Source organism: Nannospalax galili, unplaced genomic scaffold, assembly GCF_000622305.1.
Source record: "Nannospalax galili isolate Female #2095 unplaced genomic scaffold, S.galili_v1.0 scaffold3643, whole genome shotgun sequence".
NCBI classification, from domain to species: domain Eukaryota; kingdom Metazoa; phylum Chordata; class Mammalia; order Rodentia; family Spalacidae; genus Nannospalax; species Nannospalax galili.
Window position 1 is genome coordinate 59,206 of NW_008348665.1, and position 2,391 is coordinate 61,596.

Consider the following 2,391-nt stretch of genomic DNA (forward strand, 5'->3'; position numbering starts at 1 on the left):
GCACTTACACACATTGCAAGCATGATACTCAAACACATAAAAATAAATAAATAAATAAATAAAGTTTTTTTAAGTCTGGGGCAGGAAAGAGAGCCAGCTCTCAGGAGACAGAGAAGGGGGGGCGGTAAAGGTAAGAACGATGTCTTGGGATGCGATTCTGGGGACAGAGCAGGACTGGACTCCAGCTCAGTCGCTTCCTAGCAGTGTGACCTAAGAGGTCATTTCCCCTCTGAGCCAGTTTTATGAGTCATATGAAATAACCATCTCTAGAGCCTGGACCAGAAGAGTAGGGAAGTGTCCAGCCCTGGAGGCCAGATGCAGGGGTAGGGACATGACTCCACGAGATGTCTGTTTTGGAAAAATCCTCCCCGGGTCCCAGAACGGGTAATTCAGCCCCCAGCCGGAATGTTAAATATTCACAATATTTACAACAGACAGGCTCATGAACCACACCAGTGTGTGTCACGCAGGCCTCCCACGTGACCATTCGGCCCTCCCTTGGCTGGGCAGCTCCCAGAAAGCACCTCCCTGAGCTGTGGTCCACGGTGTTCTCATCATCCTCGGAGACCTTGACCTCGCTGATTCGGATCCACTTGTGAAAGCCGACACCCACAGAGTAGTAAACGTAGAGCTTGCGAGCGTGTGGGAAGCGGGGGTGGAAGGCAAGGCCCAGAAAGCCACGCTCATGCCCCTCCCAGGGCGACGTGAGCACAGCTCGGCTCAAGTTCAGGAACGGCTTCTCCAGGCGGGAGCCGTTGGGCAGATAGGCCCACACCAGCCCCACCTGCTCAGCCACGAAGAAGCGATGGCTGCCATCCCCTGCGAGCACCATGGCCACCGGGTTGCAAAGCCCATTGGCCACCTCCTCCAGGCACAGCTGCAGGCAGCCCTTGGCGTCAGCCACTACACGGCCCAGGTTCAAGTTCAGGTTCTCATTCACCAACAAGTACAGCAACAGTAGTCGGTGTCATCCAAGAAACGTAGGGGCACAGCTTGGCCCGGTTGCCCTCCAGTGCCCAGAGTTCACGGTCAGGGGAAAGGTGGCGGAAGAGGCTGCGGCAGGTCTGCCACATGTCCAGGCAATAGTCCTCACAGAGGCCAGGAACCATGCGCAGTGGAGTGGCTGGATCCTCGGCATCGTACAGGTGGGCTGCATAGGGAGAGCACTCCTGCAGAGACAGGAAGGCTCAGAGATACCAGAGGGGCCACAAGTGGTAACCCCCATAATATAGGGTATATTATTAATTTCAACTTAGGGACAGGCCTGGGCCCCACATCCTCTATGGCACCATACCAACCACTTCTAATAGGACATGGGTAGTGTGTGTGCTGAGCACCTGTGTCCAGGGGGTGTCAACACACTTTAAGTACTTTCTCTTTCCATACCACACCTCGGCCCCACACCTGCACAATTTACTCTTTGCTTGTGGCCTATTCGAGGGACACCTCCTAAGAGCGTCCCTGACCTCCCCATCCAGGCTCCTGTCATTCCTTCCTGGACTCTGATGCTGCTTACAAACCCCCGGCCAAAACATACCATAAGCCTGGTCCTGTTCACTGTATAACCCAGACCCTCACATAAAGGCCAGCACATAGTAGGCCAGAGAAAATGGTGCCCTCTGGCCACCTCAGTGTACCCATGACAAAGCGCTCCTACCTCTATTATCCATTTAGTGTTCATGAGTTCTTCACAAGGGAAGGGTACTGGCTGCTCTTGCTGAGGACCCAGACTCATTTTCCGGCACCCCCATGGCAGCTAACAACCACCTGCAACTTCAGTTTCAGAGACTTTGACACCCTCTTCTGGCCTCTGCAGGCACTAGGCACACATGTGGTGTGCATACAAGCATATGCAGTCAAACACTCATACACGTAAAATAAAAATAAATTTATTTTTATTTTACGTGTATGAGTATGTTATGTCTGCATGTGTGTAAGTGCACCCATATCATGCAGTACCTACAGAGGACAGAAAAGTGTATCTGATCCCCTGGAATTGGACTTACAGACAGCTGTTAGCCACCATGTGGTGCTGGGATTCAAACCTTGATCCTCTGGAAGAACAGTAAGTGCTCTTATCACTGAGCCATCTCTTCAGCCCCAAGATCTGAGTTCTTAAGTATAGGTTCATCTGAGTATGACCAGACGGGAGGATAGATAATAGACAAATTGTTGTAAATATAGATTAAAAACCAGCAAGAGAAACAACAAAATGCTTGTTCTCTATTGAAGGTCACGTCTATTTTTCCCTTGTTTTTGCTTGCATGTTTTTCTAAAGTTTTTTTCAATCTGCTTTATAGCAGTGAATAAAATCTCCTTCCTGCTCTTCCAGAGGACTAGAGTTTTGTCGCCAGCCACACATCAGGTGTCTCCAGCTCCAGGACATCTGAC

The 2,391-nt window shown here is 50.9% G+C and overlaps 1 pseudogene; it reads right to left on the reverse strand.

The window, feature by feature from the left end:
• The window catches only part of LOC103744198, a 34,701-nt pseudogene that overhangs the window by 27,322 nt on the left and 4,988 nt on the right, over positions 1-2,391 (reverse strand).